Source organism: Tiliqua scincoides, chromosome 9 (assembly GCF_035046505.1).
Source record: "Tiliqua scincoides isolate rTilSci1 chromosome 9, rTilSci1.hap2, whole genome shotgun sequence".
NCBI classification, from domain to species: Eukaryota; Metazoa; Chordata; class Lepidosauria; order Squamata; family Scincidae; genus Tiliqua; species Tiliqua scincoides.
Genome location: NC_089829.1, coordinates 43,344,060 through 43,369,119, shown reverse-complemented (window position 1 = coordinate 43,369,119; position 25,060 = coordinate 43,344,060). Strand labels below are relative to the sequence as shown.

General features: G+C 45.1%; 1 pseudogene; it reads right to left on the bottom strand.

The window, feature by feature from the left end:
• Positions 1-1,037: 1,037 nt before the first annotated feature.
• LOC136660720 (5S ribosomal RNA) lies at positions 1,038-1,154 on the bottom strand (annotated as a pseudogene).
• Positions 1,155-25,060: the final 23,906 nt, after the last annotated feature.

Genomic DNA, 25,060 nt, shown 5'->3' with positions numbered 1-25,060 from the left:
AGTGTGGTTCTATGTATCTTGTTCTGTGTGCTCCCTGAAGAATCTGGTGGGCCACTGTGGGATACAGGAAGCTGGACTGGATTGGCCTTTGACCTGATCTATGGAGGGCTCTTCTTTCGTTCTTATTAAGTCAGAGAAGATTGTAAGAAAACTAATTTCTGGTATTAATTATTGGAACTAAAAAAAAATCTATAATGTATATACAGTATTTAGTGGTGTTTCTGGTGATGAAAATGGGATTACAACCTAATGGACCAATCCAACCCCAAGCCAACCCCTGTCTCTTGTGTGCTGCCCATGAGACAGCAGTTACAAAAGTGCCATAAAGGACTTCGCAGTGGACCAAAGGATGGAGGCACTGGTGTGGGCGGGGGAGCAGTGCGGGCAGGGGCTGGACTTCCTCATCAGTCAGAGGAGCACTGGGAGCTGTCAGGGGTAATTATGCCACTGTGGGGAGAGCAGGGGAGGGGAGGAAGGTTGGTTGGCAACCTTCAGTCTCGAAAGACTATGGTATAAGCCTACAGCACCCGGTATTCCCAGGCGGTCTCCCATCCAAGTACTAACCAGGCCTGACCCTGCTTAGCTTCCGAGATCATGGTATAAGCCTACAGCACCCGGTATTCCCAGGCGGTCTCCCATCCAAGTACTAACCAGGCCTGACCTTGCTTAGCTTCCGAGATCATGGTATAAGCCTACAGCACCCGGTATTCCCAGGCGGTCTCCCATCCAAGTACTAACCGGGCCTGACCCTGCTTAGCTTCTGAGATCATGGTATAAGCCTACAGCACCCGGTATTCCCAGGCGGTCTCCCATCCAAGTACTAACCAGGCCTGACCTTGCTTAGCTTCCGAGATCATGGTATAAGCCTACAGCACCCAGTATTCCCAGGCAGTCTCCCATCCAAGTACTAACCAGGCCTGACCCTGCTTAGCTTCCGAGATCATGGTATAAGCCTACAGCACCCGGTATTCCCAGGCGGTCTCCCATCCAAGTACTAACCGGGCCTGACCCTGCTTAGCTTCTGAGATCATGGTATAAGCCTACAGCACCCGGTATTCCCAGGCGGTCTCCCATCCAAGTACTAACCAGGCCTGACCCTGCTTAGCTTCCGAGATCAGACAAGATCGGGCATGTGCAGGGTAACAGTTGCTGCCAGGGGAGGAAGGTAGAGAGGGGAAAATAGGGCAGGGGAGGGTGGGAAGGAGTGTGGTTCAGGCCCAGGAAGGGGGTGGGGACATGGAGAAAGGCTGCCTATCCTATCCCCCATTGCGGGCCCCCATTGCCCCATTGCGGGCCTGAAAGCCCTACACAGGGCTATTTGGATCTGAGCCAGCAATTGAGCTGATCTGGATCTGAGTAGAGGCATAGAGGCTTCTGGGGCTCAACATGAGGTAAGGGAACAAATGTTACCTTACATCAAGGAGACCTCCAGCTGCCTCCCTGGCCCTATGCGACTGGGCTGCCTGTGTTAATGGACATACTTCTGAGTAAAAATAAATAACACCATTTTAATAACACCTCTATATATTATATCATATCATATTATATTATACAGGCATGCACTGCTTAACAACCGTTCGCTTAATGACGGACTGCATATATGATGGTGGTCAAAGCACAACAAAGATGCTCTTAATGAGGCAATCACATCTCCCACAGCCTGCAGCAGAGTGTCTGTTTACACAACACAGAGGCTCTTCATGCAAAGAAGAGGCAATCTATTTCCAGCAGCCTGTGCAGCTAGCTAGTGTCTGGCAGGGAATGTCTGTTTATACAACCAAGGCAATAGATTGGACTGAATGTTCACTTAATGACCTAACCGCATAACAACAGGGATTGGAAAACATATTCCTGTCGTTAAGTGGCACACACTTATATTATATTATATTAAAGGCATTATTCTTGCTGCTTTATAATTCTTTCTCTACACAAATGGGCTCAAATTGGTATTAGGTTAGATTTTTTAGTGTATTTGCACATTTTTCTCTGTCCTATATTATTGTTATTAATAATAATATTTTAGCTCCTTGGGTACAATCCGTATATCAATTGAAGAGCTTATAGACTCTATTTTTTCCCTATTTCAATCGGCATTGCAAGTTTGATTTTTGACTGGTTTAATATGTGCCATCCCATGTTGTTTGTTAAAAAATGGGAAATAAATACACTCAGTTAAGTAACATGAGACTAACGTCTTCCTTAGGGAAAGAGCCAGTAAAAGTTAAACAACATTGTAAGGCTGCAATTCTGTGTATATATTTACTTAGATGGAAGTCTCATTCTGGGAGGAAAAAAGAAAAGAAAAACACATTCAAAGGAGTAAACATGCAGGTCCCAATGATTTTAATTTACTGTCATTGAAATCAATGGGTCTTAAGACTGCCTACCTTTAGCTAAATTATGACCTAATCCAATTAAATGTAGGCTTAAATTCCAATACAGCCTCCCCCTCACTGAAACATTAATGGGATTTTGATAGCGTTCTGAAAAGCTCTTATTTTCTTTGCAATTTGAAAGAAAACCCACAGCTAAGGACTCTGCCATTTTGTTGCTTTGCTTAAGACTGGCTCCATTTATAAATGTTTCAAGGTGCAGGCAGACAGCTACAATGGGGCAGTGGCGAACCATCTGGGATTGGTGTAATTGGGACGGTCAGGCAGCATGAGCGAGAAGGGCAGCCCAATCCAATGCTGCTCCACCTGCTGCGCCATCAACAGCTGTCACAAATGTGCCTTGAAGCATGTCGCAGTGGCAAGGAGGGGAGAGGTGCTGGCAGCTGGAGGACCAGTGGGGACATGCGGTGGTAAGTATCCCGCTGAGCAGTGGGAAGGTGTTTCTGGGTGGGGGGAGGGCAAAGGGAAGATAGGGAGGGGCGAAACTGGGAAGGGGTGAGTGGCCCGGGGGCCATTCAGGTTCTGGAGGGGAGCAGATATGGCAGCCCCCCTCCCAGGCCTTGGAGCCAGACACAGGTCTCCTTGGTTCTGCACCAACTAAATAGCTGGTGCAGCTCTGAGCAAACCCATTGAGGATGCCAGGGCTTTACACAGGGTAAGGGTATCCAACAAATTACTAACCTTTTTTCTCTTTTCCTGAAGAGACCTCTGGCTGCTTCCCCAGCCCCACAGGATACAGTGTCAGACCTTTTGGCCCTGCTGTACTTGGAGCAGTGGCCAGGGATAGGTTTGGGCCCTACCTCTGACTACAGCCTTGGACGGAGAGAATAGTATCTGTTGACTCATAGTGGTAGCCTGTGGCATGAGGCCGTGCACAGAAATTGCAAATAATGATTTAAGAAATCCCTGAAATGCACATTGGGCATGATTGACTGCCTCAAGTTGTGGGAGTTGAATGTCTTGGTGCCCAAGAAGTGTGGCTGCTTGGTGTTCATCAGAACAAAAATGGTTTACAGGAACCTTCTCTCGTAACTCTATTTGCACATATTGGGGGAGGGGGCTCTTTGCAACCCAAAGGTATATCCCAAAACAGCCCTAAATTCAGCTGAAATATGCTTCTGGGGAGAGCAAAAGCCCAAGTCTTGAAACAGAAAACCCGCATAGAATTGAGCCAAGTTCTAAAAAAACAAATGCACCCACAAACTTGGGAGGTTGAAACATCCTCCTGTTATGTGCCTGAATGCATAAAGCCTTTAATTATACTGCAAGGACCGTACGAGAGAAGTGACATTCAGATTATAGAGAAATTAGAACCAGAGTTTCCATAAGAAGGATCTTGGAGACACCCTATTCTTATTAAAAATGGGCAATGCAGCTCAGTAGTTGAGCCCTTCTGTGCACACACAAGTCCCTGGTTCAGTTCCTGGTTTCTACCTAAGCTCATGATGTGACTTAGAGGGAGGGGCACCTGGGTGAATTCTTCCAGGGAAGGGTGCCCTTCCCTTTACAAATAGGACCTTTCGACTGGATGTCCTGTATCATCTCATAGACGCCTGGAGGAAAGCTCTCATTTCTGGACTGGAATGGAGAGAGGAGACTGTTAAATAGTGGGTCTATGCAAATAAATGAAGGCCAAGAGATGACAGCTCAACACATTTATTCCATCTTCAGAATAGAACCTAGCAATGAAACCACAAGGCAAACACCCCTTGCTCTATACCCCTTCGCTCTGTCCAGAATCCCCACGGTTGGTGCTGTTGAACCAGTCTCGGTCCACCTGATTGGCAGGCTAAACTAGAGGGCCAATCGAACAGGTAGGCTCTCGATCTACCTCCCGATTGGCCAGCCATAAGACTAGGCCAATCGGTTATGCAGGATTTCAATCCTGCTTAACTTGTACTTTAAACTTAAACTTATACTTTATACTTGCATATACTTGAAACTTGCATACATAACAGAGAGCATGACAGAATGACTCTTTCAGCTGAAAGACTCACTCCATTGCCCACCACTGCATCAAAACTATGAGCACAGGAGGTCAGAGATGAGCAGCAAATCCTTCTGAGGACATGGGGTCTTTGAGAACGGCCCCAAAATCCCTGAAGCTGGCCCTATTCATACTATCATGCTCTTGTCCCACTACTTGCCCACACAGTGCTGTTGTATCTCCTTCTTCTGACATGTTTACTTTGTAAACTGCCTTGAACACATTTTCAAAAAGCCAATAAAGGAAATCCTCACTTAACGCTGTTTCATTCAACAGTGTTTCATTATAATGTAGGTGAGGAGGGAGTAAAAAACAACAAAGTACTGTATTTAGAAGTTTGGTGATGTTTTTGTGACCATATCCAGACTCACTTTGGAGGGGCGAGACCCCTCACCTCGTCCTGGGACAGCTGGGCATAGACCCTGAGCAGCACTTCATGACCTGGCTTGGTGAGGCAGCTGGCTCCACAGATGGCAGAACTTGGAAGAGCCAACCAGCAGCTGCTGCAACTCAGGGCCTGCTGAGGCACTCCTTCACCAGCTCACTGGAGGATGCACCAGAAGCGTAACTAGGGTTTGCGTCGCCCGGGGCAAGAGCTCATTGCATCACCCCCATGATAGACCTCCTCGTATACCAGAGCATGCAAAATAAATTTCAATAACATATGCACAACCTAAATGCAGTGACATCACTAGGGTTGGTGTCAATCCCCCATTAACTTTACATATTTATTTATTTATATTTATTTTGATAGATAACAGTACAGGTCACTAAACAAATCAGTTACCAAGAAAAAAACCAGTGGCCAACTTGGTGCCGTTCATCAAACTGAGTAAGAGTTCTAGTATTAGCTCTGACACATGGAAATGAGAGCTGACTCATACTAACACTCTATGGGTTCCCTGCAGTCTCATTCGTCAGTTTTGTGTTAAAGAAATCCACTTTTTGTTACATAAGGAAGTTCTGTTTTCCTTTTTTGGTTATTTGATATAATGTTTGATAGAATACAAATATTTCAATATGGTTTGCTTCATTGCATTCTGCATTACATGATGTATTGATTGATAGATAACATGATTGTATTACTTGAAAGTACCAAGATTTTCATAATTTCGTTTCCGGGCCCAATTCAAGGTGCTGGTTTTGACCTTTAAAGCCCTATACTGCTCCGGGGTATCTTAGAGATCGCCTACTCCCATACAATCCGACTCGTTCTCTTAGGTATTCAGAGAAGGCCTTTTTACAAGTGCCACCGCCTAAGGAGGTACGTGGGGCGGCAGCAAGAAACAGGGCCTTCTCAGTAGTGGCACCAACGCTATGGAACTCCCTTCCCCTTGACTTAAGAATGGCTCCCTCTCTTGAGACTTTTTGGCGAGGCCTGAAGACCCTTCTGTTTAGACAAGCCACCTGAGTTCTCCGCCTTTTTTAACATCTTTTCAAAATCTTTTAATATCTTTTTAAATACCTGGTTACAGGCCTGGTTCTTTTATGATTTGCTACTCTATGCTCTTTTTACCTGACTACAGTTTATCTGACTACCGTTTTTATGATATGTTGTTAATATGCTTTTATCTGTTTTTAAATTATATTTAAATTATATTTTTAATTTGTTTTAACCTTGTTGTAAGCCGCCTTGAGTCCCTCCGGGGAGAAAGGCGGGTTAGAAATAAAGTTAATAATAATAATAATAATAATAATAATAATAATAATAATAATTTTGGCCAGTACTGGTGACACCCCACTGAGTGTGTCACCCTGTGTGGCCCACACCTCCTAGTGATGCCACTGACATGCTCACTAGTCTGGTGGGCCCAAGTTGCCGCCAGTGGCATGGGACTCTCTAACCCACTGAGCTCCCAGGCTGTGGGAACACACTGAGTAAGGCACAATCAGTGGTACCTTTGCTGTGGAAGTGGGTGGGACAGGGAGGTGGAAAAGGGGAGGGTCTCTTTTTGGAGTCACCATCCTACTCGGAAGGCTGGTGGTGGGAGATTTCATCCGCGCCACTAAAGTCCCATGACAGAGAAACTGATTCAGGAGAAGGAGCAAGGGTGCAGCAACCCCCTCCCTGGGGACTGTCTGAAGCTATCGCATACCCCAACCTTTAGAAGTCTGCCCCCATTGGCTTGGCCTGGGCACATATGCCTCCTGGATAACACCCAATGCCTTAGAACTTGGAGACTGCGGTCTCAGAACTGTGAGGTCACACTGCAGGGCATGGTGGACAATCAGAACTATGCCATAGGAACTTCACTCTTGTTTATGTATATCAATTAGCCTACAATAAAATTGGTTTCATTATATGCCGTTTTGCTTAAAGTCTCAGTTTCCAGAACGTATCATCGATGTTAAGTGAGGTCTTCCTGTGTGAGTAAGAAAAAAGAAAAGAAAAACTTATTACTGGTTACATCAATTCCAAGCATGTGAGACTTTTTAAAATGCAAAAATTTAATATCACAACTTGTGTGACACTCAGTTGAGAAGATGGTTTCCTTGGATATGTGAATAAAATGCTTCAATTATTGTGGAGCTGTCTCTCTCTCTCTCTCTCTCTCTCTCTCTCTCTCTGTGTGTGTGTGTGTGTGTGTGTGTGTGTGTGTGTGTGTGTGTGTGTGGTGTGTGTGTGTGCGTGTGCATTTAAAAGTGCAATGTCAGGAACGAATGAAGATCAAGTTTCTTGCAGTAAATAATACTTTATCTAAATAGGAAATCTAGCTTTATGACCTGTGTTTCAGAAAGCCCATTATCAAAAGCAGTGATGCATTACAAAGTGTATGAGGTCCACCATGCAACATACCACTCCGGCTTTATTTTCTTTTTTCCCCCAACACACTTATGTTTTTAAGATATTAGGTTATCGGTATATAAATGATATTGTTACAGACCAGCCAGATTACCTGAACCTGGAGTTTTTGCCAAGAGAGTCAGATTGGAGTTGAAAACCAGCATTATCTGAAAAAGAAAGATGTGTGGGGGTGGGGTGGGGTGGGGGGGTATGTACTGCCTGGTTCTATTCACATTTTCCTGGAAGTAAGTCACACTGAAGTCCCTGAGATTACTCCCCAGGAAGGGTGTGCAAACAGATGAGTTGCTTGAATCCAACTGACTCCTTCAGCCGGCTGTGCGCAGCTCTGCAGATTGAGCCTATCCATGTTTACTTGGAAGAAAGCCCTGTTTATTTATTGAAAATTATAGCCTGCATTTGAATTTAAAGGGGGAAAAAAAGTTCGAGGCTGGCTTACGGGGAGATCAGCCTTAAAAGTAACAATCAAGCAGAACAGAGAAGCAATAAAATCACTCCCTCCTACAGGCTTCTTTGATGGTGTAAGGCCAAATACCCAAGGATGGTGTTGGTGGTGACTCAGCCTAGATCTCCCTCGATGCATCTAACTGTGTGACCAAGAGGAGTCAAGTGTAATCACTCCAGGCAAACCCTCCTGGACTTGGAGACCAGGTCTCTCACCTGAGGAGGGGACAGCTCCTGTTTCCAGAATCTGCCTCAGGCCAAATTGCCACACTGTCACTGATTGACCATATTGTTGACCTCTCATTGAATTACAGGCATGCGCCACTTAATAACAGTTCACTTAACAATGGACCGCATATATGACGGTGGTCAAAGCACAATAAAGATGCTCTTAATGAGGCAGTCAGGTCTCCCACAGCCTGCAGCAGAGTGTCTGTTTACACAACAGAGAGGCTCTTAATGCAAAGAAGAGGCAATCTATCTCCCGTAGCCTGTGCTGCCAGCTAGTGTTTGGCAGGGAGTGTCTGTTTACACAACAAAGGCACTAGATTGGACTGAATGTTCACTTAGTGACCTAATCACATAACAACAGGGATTAGAGAATGTATCCCTGTCGTTAAATGGCACACACCTATACATTTCTGCACACCAATCTGAGAAGGTTCCTGAACCTTCAAAGGTGTGTACTGGTGAATGCTTGGAGCAGTCACATACTGGCCTTGCTTCTTTGACTTGGTCCATGATCGGAGTGGTCAGTTCAACAGAAGGGTGTGGATTTATTCCATCTCTCCCACCATCTAGTTGCTTAGAGCACCCTATTAAAGACTGTGAGTGAACCAGGAAGCCATCATTATTTTGTTATCATTGATCTACTCCAGGCACGAGCTTGATGGTACAGCTACAGATTTTCTGAATAGCTGATTCCCACTGAATTTCCTTTCTTCCCTGTATTTTTCCTCCAACAAGCACATCGTTAACTTGATACATAGATGGGGTGCGTTAGCATGAAAACAAAATACATACTGTCTGTTGTATCAGAGTGAAGCCATATGTCTACCATTTACCCTTGGGCTTGCTTGAGGAAGATTTAGTGTGCAGTGTATGATACAGACCAGTGACTCACCCCCCAAACATCTTTTTATTCATCTTTGCAAGAGGCACAATGGTCATTGCTCATTTATTTGATTCAGTTCTTTGGGGGGAGAGTGACCTACACAGCCAAAGACCATTACAGTAAAAGACACAAAGAGGAACAATAAGAAATGCAATGCTTGTATTATGGGATGTCATTTTCAGCATCCAGCGCATTGCTACATTCTTCTCCCAACTTAATATTCTTAAAGAAAGTCTTTCTCTCTGTTTCTCCCTCTCTCTGTCTCTACCTGCCCCACAACTGTTCCTTGCAATCAGGTTTACAGCCGACTGTCATAATTTTCATGGGTAAGTTAGGATATTCCATCATTTTCTGGCATGTTTGGACTTTATATCTTAATCACAAAGGAGGAGGCCAATTGGAAGAAATACCCCCCCCCCCCGGGATTAAATAAAAAAGCCCTGATGCGCCAGAAAGTGGGAGGACCAGGCACGTTCATGGTAAACAAACACCCTACTAACATGCAAGGGGCGAGGGAAGTCAATATGATCTTAACCAAATTGAAGACATTGTGCAGGTTCCTTCTCCAGTGAAGGTGTAGTTCATGGTTACCTGAACTGAATCTTTTCAGAACCGCCATTTCTGGAATGGCTGCTGGAATGGTTTCTAGAACGCCCTCCCACTGGAGTTAAGAACAGCGCGTTCCTTGCTGGCTTTCTGGAGGGATGCAAAGGAATTTTTAATAATAATAATAATAATAATAATAATAATAATAATAATAATACAGGTATTTATATACCGCCTTTCTTGGTCTTTATTCAAGACTTTATTCAAGGCGGTTTACATAGGCAGGCTAATTTAAATCCCCGGAGGGATTTTTACAATTGAAAGAAGGCTCTGTCTTTCAAGAGCCACAACAATTCAGATGTTTCATTCTGATCTGGCCTCCATCCTGGCCTCCATCCTCCCACGCTCAGAGCAGATGGAAATAGCTCAGCTCAGCTTGTCAGCTGCTTCCAGGTCGCATGGTGCCGGTGGCCTTGAACTGGCGACCTTGTGGATGTTATCTTCAGGCAAATGGAGGCTCAACCTCTAGACCAGACCTCCTGTCATTTTTGTTTTGTTTGGTTCATTTTCTCCTTTCCTTATGTGCTGTGTGTTTGATTGTTGAGTTGAGTTGTTAGCACCCCAATCCTAACTACTACTACTACTAATTAATAGTAATTAGCGTATATTAAGTAATGCATTAAGTATTTAATTAATAGTTAATGCATTAAGTAATTAATTAATAGTAATTAACTACTACTATTAATAGTAATAGTAGTAATAGTAGAAATACTACTAGCATCAATTTTATGATGTATAAATATTACAATGTATAAATGTAGTAGTATTTATACATCACTTTTCAACAAACAAATTCACAGAGCAGTTTACAGAGAATCAAATAACTAAATGCAAAAGGGCTTAAATTCTTCAGAAAACCACCAACAAACAGCCACTAGAAAAGACCCTGTGCTGGGTTGAAGAGGAACACTCTCCCCCTGCTAAATATAAGAGGTGCACCAATTGAAATAGCGTCTCTTTGCCCAATTAACATATGGGTTATATGTCCAGACAACATAACTGGGTGGTTCCCAAACTATGAGCCGTGGATCTCTGGGGAGCCGTGGAAACTGGCCAGGGGAGCTGCAGAATCCTCTTGTAAAACCTACTGCCCTATACAATGCCCTATACAATGCTATACAGTAATGCTTACGCTATACAATACAGTATACTATCCACTATACGAGGAGCTGCAGAATCCTCGTGTAAAACCTACTGCCCTATACAATGCCCTATACAATGCTATACTGTCCTATACAACGCCCTATACAATGCTATAGGATTGGAGCCCTAATGGGAAGCTGTAGCCAATAGTCCAGTAAGTCAAGGGAGCTGCCAGTCACAAAAGTTTAGGAATCTCTGGCACAACTAAATCCCCATGCTGTGATGCAGCAGTGCTGGTATAGGCTACTCTTTACCCCTTGAGGATTTTAGTTGCTGGAGCTCTCCTCAGGGTCAGGGTGGTGTAGTGGTTTGGGAGCTGGAGTTAGACCTGGAAGATCTGAGTTCAAATCCCCCACCTGGCCTTGAAGCTTCCTGGGTTACTTTGGGCCAGTCTCTGTCTGTCTGTCTGTCTCTCTCTCTCTCTCTCTGTCTCTCTCAGCCTAGCTCACACCAGAGGAAGGAACTATATACACTACCTTGAGCCCCTTAGGTAGCATAAACATGTGAAAAATAAATAAATAACATATCGCTGGTGCAGGTCCAAGTTGATCAGTGCAGCCAGCTAGGGCCTGGGAAGCGGGTTTGGACTTGGTGTGTGCCGCTGTAAATATTTTTATTATTTTCATCTTCTGAAATAGCTTTTTTCCTTTCCCACACTGGCTTCGCTTCCAGGGCTATTAAGGGCTTTCGCTGCATGCCTACGTTTTGTCAACATCCATGCGTTACAAAGGCCAGAACGTGGGTCAATTTGTTTTTCATTTTGTGACTATTGTTGATTCAGCTGGACTTAGACCAAGTGTGCCTTCACACTGAAGTCTATTGATTTTGAAATGAAATTTTGCTGGGGCTTTGTCTCTTGGGTTGTATCCTTGGACATATAACTTCTTTAGGAAGAGGAGCTGACAAGACAAATGTAATAGGAATGATGTCTGATTAGTTTCTAGCTTTGAGATTTTTGCTTCGAGAACAGACCCCAGCCAATCACTCCCGCCTAGTCACATGCTATTGGACTCATTTGTTAATGGGCCTCCTCAATGGGATTAACAAAACCTTGCTTTCTAGAGCAGCAATTTTCAACCTTTCTCATCTCATGGCACCCTGACAAGGCACTAAAGTTGTCAATGTACTAGTGATAAGGCACACTGTGGCCTGGAGCGCTGTCTGGAAGCAGTGAGGATCTGGATGGGGGCTAACAAGCTGAAATTAAATCCGGATAAGACAGAGGCTCTCCTGGTTCGGAAATCCTCGATGCAGGTGCTGGACTATCGACTTGCTCTGAATGGGGTCCGCTCTGAAGGAGCAGGTCCGCAGCTTGGGGGTCCTCCTGGACTCGCAGCTGCTCCTGGATTCCCAGGTGGCGGCTGTGGCTAGTGGGGCCTTTGCTCAGCTTCGGCTGGTGCGCCAGCTGCATCCGTACTTGGATCGTGCAGACCTGGCCACGGTGATCCATGCCCCGGTGACATCGAGGTTAGATTACTGTAACGCACTCTATGTGGGGCTGCCCCTGAAGACGGTTCGGAAACTACAATTAGTACAGAATGCGGCGGCCCGTGTGGTCACCGGAGCCAGGCGGTTTGACTCTGTCAGCCCGCTTCTCCGGGGGCTACATTGGCTGCCCATCCGTTTCCGGGCCCAATTCAAGGTGCTGGTTTTGACCTTTAAAGCCCTATACTGCTCTGGGCCAGGATATCTTAGAGACCGCCTACTCGCGTACAATCCGGCTCGTCCTCTTAGGTCATCAGAGAAGGCCTTTTTGCAAGTGCCGCCACCCAAGGAGGTCCGGGGGGCGGCTGCAAGAAATAGGGCCTTCTCGGTAGTGGCACCAACATTATGGAACTCCCTTCCCCTTGACTTGAGAATGGCTCCCTCTCTTGAGAGCTTTCGGCGAGGCCTGAAAACACTGTTGTTTAAACAAGCCTTCTGATTTCTGGCCTTAACTTTTTTATACATCTTTTAGTTTTACAGGCTTGATTCCTCGGTGATCTGTTCTTTTATTCTTTTAATCTGACTGCTGTTTTTATGGCCCTGTAGTGTGTTTTTAAATGTTTTTATCTGCTTGTATTAATGTTTTTAAAATCGATTGTTTTTTTTTAATATGTTGTTAGCCGCCCTGGGTCCCGTTAGGGAGAAGGGCAGGATAAAAATAAAGTTTTATTATTATTATTATTATTATTATTATTATTATTATTATTATTATTATTATTAGTGGGGAGGGTCTCACATCCCCCAATGGCCCTATCAATAAATGACCCTTCCCCAAACTGCCACAGCATGTGTGCAGAGCATTCACTGCTGTGTCAAACTGAAAATCGCTGTTCTAGAGCAACAAATGATATTTGATGACCAAGCGCTAGGATCCCTGTGCAATCAGATGGGAATTTCTTTTGCATTCCTTCTGTTGTTGTAGGGTGCCAGGAAGGGGGTCTTGACCCTGAACCCAGGATCCTACCTCCTGTGCCACTGACATCCACTTCCCCATGCAAATCCATCTGTTGTAGCACAACTGCGGTAGCACAAGGGTGCCGTCTCAGCCGAAAAACTTCCTGGATGACCTTGGGCCAGTCATGATCTCTCTGTCTCACCTACCTCACAGGGTTGTTGTGAGGAAAAAAGGAGGAAAGGAACCATGTGCACCACCCTGAGTTCATTGGAAGAAGGGCAGTATAAAAATATCAAAAATAAATACCTTTTGGCGCATGTTTGTTTTATCCTTCCCCATCCTTGTCGTACAACACCAGCACGATGGTTCTTTCCCCTGCGCCTTCCCTTCGTTCTTCCTTTGCCGTCCAGTCCTTGTGATGGAAATAGTCCACACTCTGTGAGCAAAACACTCACATCAGAACAAGACATGAAGATTGGGGGCATTCAGGGAAATGGAGTTGATTTGCATAATGTATTCCATCCTCCGACTGGGGAATGTTTATTGTGTTTCATTTTGGCCCTGAAGGAAAAGGGCCTAAGGTTTTTCTGGTGTTTGATTTTTTCTTTAATGTTTTGTCCCCTCTTGGTCGAATCCGGCTGGCGCTGAGGTTATTGGAGAGGGGGAATTTTAAAAAAAACAAACCCATTTTGAATTTCATTGACAGTGACATCAGGCTGCTTTCAATCTGGAACAATCATTCTGGCAGCTTTTATAAGTGAAAACTATTCGAAAACCATCACAGAATCTTGCGATTATTCCAAAGTTCTATCAGACCAACTCCTATTTTTAAAAAAATGCCTCCCCTCTTTCCCCCCAAAGATAAAATCCATCCATAAACTGCTTTTCAGACACATTCCTTCCTTCCCCAGTGAACCTCTCCACTCCCTAGGACTTTCCTCTCATTTAAGGAATAACCATCTGGACCTCCCATATCTGTTTACATCAATATACTCAAGAATGTCCTGTCCCCCCCCCCCAACCGCACCCAAATCTCTTTTATACCCAAATATTACCCTTACAGTCAAAGGAGGCTGTATCCAGGGTGTTTAAAAATCAATCTTCCTGTTACATACTACAGTGTAGAATTTGGCATCTTACTTACACAATCACCATAGAATTTGGGATCTTAAGAAACACTGTCTCAATTTTTTTTTTAAGTTGGTCATAAGAACATAAGAACAGCCCCACTGGATCAGGCCATAGGCCCATCTAGTCCAGCTTCCTGTATCTCACAGTGGCGCACCAAATGCCCAGGGAGCACATCAGATAACAAGAGACCTCATCCTGGTGCCCAACCTTGCATCTAGCATTCTGACATAGCCCATTTCTAAAATCAGGAGGTTGCGCATACACATCATGGCTTGTACCCCATAATGGATTTTTTCTCCAGAAACTTGTCCAATCCCCTTTTAAAGGTGTCCAGGCCAGATGCCGTCACCACATCCTGCGGCAAGGAGTTCCACAGACCAACCACATGCTGAGTAAAGAAATATTTTCTTTTGTCTGTCCTAACCCTCCCAACGCTCAATTTTAGTGGATGTCCCCTGGCTCTGGTGTTATGTGAGAGTGTAAAGAGCATCTCTCGATCCACTTTATCCTTCCCCCGCATAATTTTGTAAGTCTCAATCATGTTCCCCTCAGGCGTCTCTTTTCTAGGCCGAAGAGGCCCAAACGCTGTAGCCTTTCCTCATAAGGAAGGTGCCCCAGCCCAGCAATCATCTTAGTTGCTCTCTTTTGCATTTTTCTATTTCCACTATGTCCTTTTTGAGATGTGGCAACTAGAACTGGACACAATACTCCAGGTGTGGCCTTACCATAGATTAGTACAACAGCATTATAATATTAGCTGTTTTGTTCTCAATACCTTTCCTAATGATCCCAAGCATAGAATTGGCCTTCTTCACTGCCACCGCACATTGGGTCGACGCTTTCATCAACCTGTCCACCACCACCCCAAGATCTGATCTTTCACAGACAGCTAGGAACACATTAGCCTATATGTGAAGTTTTGATTTTTTGCCTCAATGTGCATGACTTTACACTTACATTGAAACGCATCTGCTATTTTGCTGCCCATTCTGCCAATCTGGAGAGATCCTTCTGGAGCTCCTCACAATCACTTCTGGTCTTCACCACTCGGAAAAGTTTGGTGTCGTCTGCAAACTTTGCAACCTCACTGCTCAACCCTGTCTCCAGGTCATTTATGAAGAGGTTGAAAAGGACTGGTCCCAGGACAGATCCTTGGGGCACACCACTTTTCACCTCTCTCCATTGTGAAAATTGCCCATTGACACCCACTCTCTGCTTCCTAGCCTTCAACCAGTTCTCAATCCATGAGAGGACCTGCCCTCTAATTCCCTTACTGTGGAGTTTTTTCAGTAGCCTTTGGTGAGGGACCGTGTCGAACGCCTTCTGAAAGTCCAGATATATAATGTCCACTAGTTCTCCCGCATCCACATGCCTGTTGACCTTTTCAAAGAATTCTGAAAAGTTTGTGAGGCAAGACTTACCCTTACAGAAGCCATGCTGATTCTCCCTCAGCAAGGCCTGTTCGTCTATGTGTTTTGAGATTCTATCTTTGATGAGGCATTTCACCATCTTACCCGGTATAGATGTTAGACTCACCGGCCTATAGTTTCCCGGGTCCCCCCTCTTTCCCTTTTTAAAGATCGGCGTGGCATTTGCTATCCTCCAATCTTTTGGCACCGTGGCCGTTTTGAGGGACAAGTTGCATATTTTAGTCGAGATCAGCAACTTCATTCTTCAATTCCTTAATAACTCTTGGGTGAATGCCATCAGGGCCTGGTGACTTATTGATCTTTAATTTATCGATTTTCTAGTCCTCAGGGTAACAGAAGAAACTGAAATAATGTGAGGGTTTCCCCCTGTCCAGTTCCTTTATTGTTCTGGAAGTTGGTTTTCCCCTAAATTTCCCTGATCCTAAATTCCGGTCTAACCAGAAGAGTTTCTAAAATTAATTCTGGAATGAAAACATGTGCTGCAATTCGCCATGGCTTTTCAGTTCCTTTGCATGTGCACATTGATGAAACACCACCCAAAAAAGCCATCTTGCTGCGATTTCATGACTGAATTGCAGTTCTTTCTGTGTAGTGGTTATATGGGCACACCCAGGAACGCTGGTCAAAAACACTGCACTAAAAGACTCTTGATAAACCGTGCCGCAATCACCTCAAGATTCTTTTCATGCAGTGTTTTTGGGATGCTTCCATGATGCACTCGACATTGGTAAAACACTACACAAAAAGAATCTTGATAGAGACATTTGGATCCAAAGATGTCCAGGAATCTGACTACAAATGAATATCCAGGCCTGAGAGGGCATATTGATTGTCCACAGCTCCCCTGCCTCCTTCCACTCCCATTCTATCTTTCTGAGTCTTGCCCCAGAACATTCCAATCTTTGTGCTTTTTAACACACCATATTCTGGCAAGGAATCCTGAAATACTAACTCCTTGCATCAGTGTGTGTACATGTGCCATGTTATGGAATTCAGGAAATGGTTCTAGCTCTTGTGACATTCACCAGATTAATATAGCCATTGCTTTCCATTATTGCCATCAAGTCCACTAAAAGCAGAAATCTAGGATGGTGTGTTTAATGCAAGTTTCCTTAGCACCCTTTCCGGCCCTGTATCTGACAGCCTATATCTGCCTTGCCCAAATGGCGTGGGGCCCTTGATGATAAGGGCCACTGATAGTATATCTGCACAGGAAATTTGGAGGGCCCCCTCCCCACGGAATTGTATCTTTGGAGGGAGCTTCAGATCCCTACAAACCACATCACATTGATGTGTGACCTGGAACCAGACTCAGTGCAAAGATAAATGCAGCCAACTAAGAGTCAAGTCAGTGTGACTGTAAGAATGTGTGTTTAGAGTGAGGGGGCTTGACTAGGACTGGGAGAGTCCGGTTCCAATTCCTACTCTGTAATGAAACACAACTTGGGTGTTTTCAATATCTCATAGCACAACCTACCTCTCAGGCTTGTGAGACAGAAGGTGGGTGGGGGGGGGGAGAGAACTAGGGACACTGCCCAGATCTCTTTCCAGGTAGGGTGTGATAAAAATGTAGACTAAGATCAGCGCTTCCAAGCACTGTATATGTTGCTGGACTGTACCATTTCAGAAAGGGAGTGGAGAAATCACGTGTATGGCTGTACCATCATTTCAGAATGTAGGGGTGGGGATAGTCACAAGCATGGGTATAAGGGACACTCTGAAGCCAACATGTTAAGAAAGACAATTCGAGCCCGCCCATGCTCTTGATATGCTATTTTTCAGTGTGCGGGGAGATGGCCATTCAAACACGAGATTCCCCATTTGCAAGCCCAAGCAGAAGACCAGAGGGAACACATTGATCAAAGGAAATTGCTTGGTCTGGGTTTAGTCCTCCACACAATCACAGAAGGACCTTGTGACAACCTTCCCTCTCCCCTCTCTTCCTGTTCAAAGAACTGTGGGGGGGGGGGGGATTCCCATGTTGTGTGCCTGCAAGGTGACCAGATGTCATAATCCAGAAGAGGACCTGGCACCCCAAAATGGGGAACATGGCAAAATAAAAGTTGAAAACACTTGTATATTGATTCCACGTGGTTAACTTAAACACCGTATTACTTATTATTAAGTTCAAAACTATATTGCATATAATGTATTAATTACAAGAAGGCTATGCGCTGCCTGCAGGGGCCCGCTCACAGGGAAAAGGAGGACATGGAAGTTCTTTTGCAGGCTAAAAATGAGGACATGTCCTGGAAAAAGAAGAGGTCTGGTCACCCTGTGTGGGGGAGGGGCAGGAGGGAGTGAGCAACTGCGACCTACAATGTGATGATTTTAAAACTCACATACATTGCCAAGAAAAGCAATCCCAACAATCAATGTTTGTACTTTTATTATTACTATTATTATATTCAACCTAGACATCAGGCAGATGTCCCTGTGGATGAGGATTTGCCAGCTGATAAATGTTGTGGATTTTTGTGTTGTTGTTGTTGTTGTTGTTGTTGTTGTTGTTGTTGTTGTTGTTGTTATTATTATTATTATTCATCCCAGCTATCTGTCTTGAAACCCCTTCCTGCTCACCTCGGCTGAAACTAGAAAGCAGGATGCATGCCTTAGGGTGATCATAAACCCAGCTGGCTGGAGAGGATGCTGCCTCTGAACATGTGCAGATGGCATTTCACACTACTGATCCTTGGCGCATCTTGGGGCTACACACACACACACACACACACACACACAGAGAGAGAGAGAGAGAGAGAGAGAGAGAGAGAGAGAGAGAGAGATTCTTCCAAAAAGTGAGAGGACTTGAATCCAGGACCTCTTCATCCCAAAATCTCTGGGATGTCCTGCTGCAATTCTTTTCCGATTGGCCAAGCATTGCTTTCTTTGCTCCCCCCCATTTCATGGAGTGTGGCTGGCATGTCCTTAAAGCCAGCACTGGGGGAGGTGGGGGGGAGGGAAGCCCCATGGCAATGGGGGGATCAGAAGCTTCCCCCCTGCTCTTGCCAGCAGAGGACAAGCCAGAGCCTCCGGCTCCCCTCCTTCCATCCTGCTCGCCTCCTCCCTCCCCCTCCCCCTCCTCTTCCTCCTCCTCCTCTCTCTCCCCTGCTTCTAATTCCTTCCACTAGCTTGAAGCCTCATTCAGCAGCCGCTACCAGCGGAGTGGAATAGGAGGAGATGCGGCGCCTCCAGCTGGGACTGGGACTGGGACTGGTCTGATCGCCCTCCTTCAGAGGTGACCCGGGCAGGCAGGCGCCGGAGGTGGACTCCCAGGTAAGGGCTGGCCGGCTGCCTGGCTCCCTCTCAACGCCCCCCCCCCCCGATTTCTCTGGAGCGATGCTGCTCTGTGGCTGTTTGGGGAGGGGTGATGGGGAGAAGGCTGGGCGGGGGGAGATCTGGCCAGGGAGGGCAATTTGATGGGGGCAGAAAAAGGCTTGGGGGGGGCTGGCAAGAGCGATGAAGGCATCTGAGGCTGCTAAGGCTGGGGAGGGGGCAGAGGGGGGACCATTAGGAAGTCGATGTGCTGGAAATTGACCTGCAGCCAAAGGGAAAGAGGAGCTGGCTGTGCTTAGAAGAGATGCAGAGTTTCGGGGGGGGGGGGGGGGAGGAGATTTTTGTGTACATGCACCATCTTCATAGATCAAAATATCCCCCCCCCCCTTCCCACATCACTGGGGTTTGGGTGGAAAGGGGGAACTGAGAATCCAACCCAAAGCCCAGCTGGGGACCCCAGAGGCAGCCCCTCCGCCCGGCATCCCTTGGAGGCAATCAGATCAGGGCACACTGATGCTCCGGGGTGAGTGGCTTGTGCATGGCGCACGAAGCATCTTGAGGTTTCCTGCCAAACCGGGGCAGCGCAGAAACAGCTGGGGGGGACGGGACGCTGTCTGTGCCCTGCCTGTGTAGGCAAGGCGAGGCATCTCCAGGGGGGCAGCTTACAGGGAGATCTGTGCTTGCCTGCCTGCACTGGGGGGAGATCAGAGGGCCAGCAAGTGATGAACTTTGCCTGGGGTCTGAAAGGGGGTACAGTCGGAAATGGGATGTGAGCCTTTGTGGAAAGAGAGAGAGAGAGAGACCTTTGGCAGAACAGGATGCTGGTAGTTCCCTTGTAGGAGATGCACAGTGATTCGGGAGAGACTTTGACGGTTGTTTGTGAACTGGCTCACTGCATGCAGTGATATTCACAAGGTGCCCACTGCATCTGTGGTGTGGCTGGGCTAGGCAGGGGAAAAATCATTATGCTCTTTGGCTGATCTCTAGGTAATCTCCGCCTCAGGGAAGGTGACATAAGTCAGGCTTGAAGGCTGCAAACCCATCTCTATAACGGTCACTCTTGGAATAAAACCTCTTCCTGTGGATTCCTCCCAAGAGCCCATCTTGCAATCTGACATCACCCGTGCAAACAACTTTACCTTCTGGACAGATGCCCGTTTATCATCAGCGCTTTTAAATATTTATTTGGCCAGGACGGAGAGGAGAGAGAGAGAGAAAGAGAGACAAGCCAGTTGGCATGGACCAGGGCTGGGTGTTGGGGGGGGGGGGAATCCTCAATTTGGGACTATTTGATGTGGTACAGTATTTTCCCCAGCAAGGACAAAGGAATCTCTTTAGCAAAAAACAAAAACAAAAAACATGTCACTTTAATTTGCAGGGAGACAAATCCTCTTTCTTGCCACATTCCCAGGGCTGGTTACATGCTGGGAAGGACATCCTTCCTGTTGATTTGTTTTAATGACACAATAAGAACTGCCTGGGCCATTGCTCCACTGTTAAAGAATCAAACAATTTTCATCGCTCCATAATGAAACTGGAAAGCAGTACCGTCACAATAAGTAGAGCAAGCAAGACTAGCTGTAGATTTTTTGTCTTCATTTCAATAACTGTTCCATCTGTGTTTGGAAAATAAATTTGACTTATTAGGGGCATATCTGCAGGCTCCATCTTCTCCGGACCTGTTCATGTTTGCCAAGGAAATAAGTTCTGGATTAGAGGCTTGTGCAGGAATTAATCCATACTGTGCTTCACGGAATATCGCCCCATTTGGATTGGGTCTGCAAGTCCATGATTATCCTCATCTGACCGTTATTTTGACCCTCACTCCCAGAACAGGGCAGGAAAAGTGGAGATACTGTATTTTCTTGTATGCCACACTTCTACAGCACACAATTCATAGAACTGGGGGAAGCAGACAAGCAGATTAGAAACCATAACACAGGCTAGAGCTCCAGATTCATGTTGCATTTTTGGACAACACAAGATCCCGAAAAGGCTGTTTCAGCACATTTAAGAATGTGCCGCACCCCAAGAAATAAGTTGGAGTGCCTTTTGGCTCCACTGCTGTGTAAGAACAAAGTGGAAAAGTTGGACAAGAGAGAATTTCAGCCCACAAAGCTGAATCCAGACAAATCAAAACAAAGAAGCACCTCCCAGAAAACAGTTTAGCCGTATGATTAATGAGTCCTGTTTTCAATTCTGCATTGTAGAGTTTCTTTTTAATTTTTTTTTAAACAAATCCCAGTAATGCAACCAGAGGAATAGGGTGATGGGGAATCTGCTATTTATAGGCTTCTTGTCGGTTTCGACTTTGCAGAAATGCAGCAAGTTTGCACAATTGAGGAAGTTCATTAATAGGAGAGCTGTTAAAATAAGCTACATCAATGGATGGGAGCAGAAATAGTGTTTGCAATTGCATTGGGCAATTTCTTGGGGGGGGGGGGAGAGAGAGAAGAAGGCCAATGTAGATATGGCCTGGCAAAACAAAATGATTTCTGTGGTGTAATGTGGTGTAATTACATATGGACGATGAGATAAGATTTGGAAAGATGATTGAGGGAGGGGGTTCTTGTGATTTTTAAAAATCTGATAAATCCTGCCTTTTTACACATACTCGATAAAGTGCAATTAACACATTGTTTTAACAGGATAATACAAACATCTTTTCAGTTAATTCAGGAACAAGGTTGAGGGTTTTGAGTTCAAAAGACTTGCAGACAGCAACCATTTGACCAATGAGGAGAAACTGAACCAAGTGATACTTTTAGAAAAGTTTTTTAAAAAATGAATGGAACTATCAAGAAGATGTTTCCACCCTTGGTCGAAAATGGATCTTTTAGAAGGAGGAACATTGAAATTCAGAACACATGCAGCTGAAATGCAATGAATGTTCAGATTTCTTTGAAAAAAAAAATTCCTCTGTTAAAACCAATGAAATTAAATGTGTATGGAGCGTTTTGACCAAATCCTTCTTGTGAGAAAGGAAGCAATGATTTCTTCCTTTGCTTCTTTTGGGGGTCTTCCTTTGCTTTCTTCCTTTGGGGTCTTCATAAATAGTCACGGAGCCAACTATGAGATATTGGTGTCAATTCAGTCTCTCGGTCTTGTAGTTTCATCCTCACAGTCTTGATGAAACTTCACTTCAAAAAAGTCACTTTTTTCTTGCCCTTGTCTAGTTTTGCTTTCTGTCTACCCTTAACTGAAGTGCAATGAATACTTTGTGGATCTTTGAGTGGGCCAGTTACCTAAAGGATTTATAACTAGGAATAGCACTGATCACGGTTGACTGCTATTGGCCTGCCATATTCAAACCAAGAATCCTAAATCACATTTGTATGTGAACACTTTAAGGGTGGAATCTTATATATGGGTGGAATCTATATATCTAAGACTGGAATCTTATATTTGGGACAGTAAGTCCTGTTGGATTCAGTTGGACTTTCTTCGGAGAAAACATGGATCTGATCTAGACTTAAAATATTGAGGCTGCAATCCTGTATATGCTTTCCTGAGAGTAAGACCCACGGAACACAATGGAACTTACTTCTGAGTAGTCATGCAAAGGACTGCGCTCTCACATGCAACGAGAGAGAGAGAGAGAGAGAGAGAGAGAGAGTTATTTCAAATATAGTATGCTGTGCCTTTAACATGAATCTCCAGAAAGACTTGCTAACCCTCTTTTAATTTGCTATGTGCAAAAGGTTCAAAGTGATCTAAAACAAAAACGAGCGCATATATTTTACTGTGCCTCCTGTGTGTATTACTAAAGCTGATTTTAACAAAGGGCCTCATGATTTGTTTTGGTTTTTTTCTTGGAAGGTAACATGAGCTGTTCCATCCCTTGCAGCAATATTAGCAGGGAATCTGCAGCCCTGTCTATATTTAGCCGGTTTCTCTAAGAGCTGGTGCTGGAGGGCACTAGAGGGCGCGAAAGCTCTTCTCTACTGCTGTGGCTGGCGGCCCATCTGCTTTGTAGGCCACTGTGAGAAGCTGTTTTGTTACCACCAGCATAGCTAACCCTCTCAGGAGAGACCAAATTCAATCTCGCCGAGGAGGTTCGGTCTAACGCACAGGCAGTTTGTCAGGATTAACATCTTTCTAGTCAGTCTTTCTCTGGATGTTACCTCCAGCATCCTATTACCAATGTGGAGTTCTCGGCAAACTCCTGGAATTCTGAAGCCTCAGCTGTCTGAGGAATGAAACAGCTGGCATCTGTTCCATTTAATATGTGCAACCCTGGTCTCTTCTCTTCTAAAGAATGCACGTCTCCATGGAAAAGGGGTGGCTTGCTTTGTACGGCATCCAGGCTGCAAGCCTGATTGAGGTCTCTTGCCAGGGTGAAATTATCCGGGAAGCATCTTGTTGTAAGAAACCTGGTCACCCCACATCCTTGACTAGGGATGAAATCCTATACAAATATTCTTGGGAGTAAGCCTCATTGAATACAATGGGGCTTACTTCTGAGTAGACTTGTGTAGGATTGTGCTCGAAAGCAGTGTTTCTCAACTAGTGGTACAGGTACCACCAGTGATACTTGAGTTGATGTCTGGTGGTATATGTGGACCCCTGGACACTTGCCTCCCAGAAGTGAGAGAAGCAATAGGATGCGACAGATAACAGCAGGAGATTTGGCTTGGTGGGAAGAGCTCTAATGCATGCTTTTTGTGTGCTCAGAAAAGCCCTCCTGTCTACGATGAGCCTCTAACTGGTGTTTGTCATGTCGCATTTAGCCTCCCAACCCAGAAGTAACTGGCAATTACATCATCACCAGTTACTTCTGGTGGTACTTCCAATAGGTGGACCATGCAAAGTGGTATGGTGGGGGGGGCAAGCATTGAGAAACGCTGCTCTAAACATAAGTATAGGACAGTGTAAAGGACTGACCATGCCCTTACTTGGAGACATGCCACCCGTTTCTGTCACTCCCAAATACAAATATAGATACAAAATTGTAGCAAAACCAAACACGTCCCTTCCTTTTGGGAAAAAGTTAAGATCAGTAGCAAATCTAAGATCGAATGATGTGATGTTCTCGTGTCTCTGAGACTTTTAAAGGGATGTCAACTTTAGCGACTTGAAATTTAATGTAAACCGTTCTGAATGTTTGCAGCTGAAACAGACTGAAACCTACACAGTTGACAATGTGATGATGGCATCAACTGGGATTTGAACTTGTCACTACAAAAATCATCTTGGGGGAATTGAGTAACGTCAGCCTTCAAAACTGTGCAAGATTGAAAGGATACACCAGGACTAAAGTTGTCTTCAAGGTTGTTGAGCAATTCAAAAATCATTTCACCTAACTGTTGCTGAAGGATATTTAGCCTCCTAGAAATTATAATCCTTTGTTAAAATACACATGCTCTAGGTCAGGGTTGATCTCTTGGATCTTGGCTTGTAATTCTGTCTCCAGATGTGTTAGACATGGAACTTTTCTGTGGAATCAATGCTCCCTAAATTTGAAAACAAGGGGGCAATAAAAAGGAAGTGTAATGGAAAAGAGAGTGACGGGCTAGAGCAGGGGTCTCTAAACTTTTAGGCCAGAGGGCCACATCAAATATCTGACATGGTGTCGAGGGCCGGAAAAATAAATAAATTTTAAATTTAAAATTTAAATAAATACATTAGAAAACCTCAGAAAGCCTAAGGCCTTCAATTGGCCCAAAAACGTCACTTCTGGTTTTTCAAGAAAACCAGGAAGTGATGTTTTTAGGTCTTTAGAAGGCATTCTTCGGAGAGGTGCGTGGCCTCCCCGACCCTCAGAACACCTTCTAGATGCAACTGGAACGCAGCTTTTGTTACATTCGGTTGAGGGGGCCAGAGGTTTGCAGGGGTCCAGAGGCTTGCTGTGGGCTGGATAGAGGGTTATTGTGGGCGACATCTGGCCCCCGGGCTGGGGTTTGTAGACCTCTGGGCTAGAGTGAGACACTCTGGGGGCCAGATGCAGCCCACGGAGAGCCTCTATCTGACCCGAGGCCAGCCTCTGATCCCCTGAGAGCTTGTGGCCCAGTTGACCAAATGCATCCAGAGTTGTGCTTGCAGGGTGGGGGAATGTGGGTCCATTTAACTGTGTGCTTTATTTCTTGGGCTCTGTTGGTGTTTGGAGAAATCCTGGATGTTTGAGCCCATTCATTTATTCATTCATCTAAGTACCATCTCTAATGTATTTAAATTTAATATTTAATTTTTTTCTCGGCCCTCGACACTGTGCCAGATATTTGATGTGGCCCTTCATCCGAAAAGTTTAGAGACCCCTGCTCTAGCCGATCAATTCTTCTTGTCCACACTTTTGCTTTGGTCCCGTCTTCCATCTGACTGAAGAGAGACAAAAAGCAAATGCAAAGACTTCCAAGATT